Source organism: Diaphorina citri, unplaced genomic scaffold, assembly GCF_000475195.1.
Source record: "Diaphorina citri unplaced genomic scaffold, Diaci psyllid genome assembly version 1.1 scaffold49966, whole genome shotgun sequence".
NCBI classification, from domain to species: domain Eukaryota; kingdom Metazoa; phylum Arthropoda; class Insecta; order Hemiptera; family Psyllidae; genus Diaphorina; species Diaphorina citri.
Genome location: NW_007427280.1, coordinates 1 through 488, shown reverse-complemented (window position 1 = coordinate 488; position 488 = coordinate 1). Strand labels below are relative to the sequence as shown.

Below are 488 nucleotides of genomic sequence, written 5' to 3'. Positions count from 1 at the left end.
TTCATCCTTCGGTAGCTCAGTTGGTAGAGCGGTGGACTGTAGTATTCTGAAGTATTGAAATCCATAGGTCGCTGGTTCAAATCCGGCCCGAAGGAACAAATTTTTTCAACAATTTAACATTTTTTTAATACAGGCACCTATTAATATGGAACTACCTAAGAGCTACATGTCAACGATAGATAACGTAAATTGTTTTCATAATTATCATTTTATGGCATTTTAATGCAAACAAAGTAATAATTATGAGGCTTATCTGTGCTATAAATTTAGAAACCTTAAATAAGGTATAAAAAGCCAAGTGCTGACGTCATTTTGGATCATAAAACTAGTAGATAGTCTTATCTTTTAATAACGGTCAAATGGTAGACCTAAAAATAATAATAGGCAGGTACCTACCGATCATTTTTCGCTATAACCCGTTTTGTAAGTAAATCTTCCTGATGGTCAAAATCAACAGAAAGAGCACCCTGAAAGTCCCTGAATCCTGA

The 488-nt window shown here is 34.4% G+C and overlaps 1 non-coding gene across 1 annotated transcript; it reads left to right on the top strand.

Moving 5' to 3' along the window:
- Positions 1-5: 5 nt before the first annotated feature.
- On the top strand, positions 6-95 carry Trnay-gua. The gene is given in 2 exon segments: positions 6-42; positions 60-95. It is a non-coding gene; the product is annotated as a tRNA-Tyr (tRNA).
- Positions 96-488: the final 393 nt, after the last annotated feature.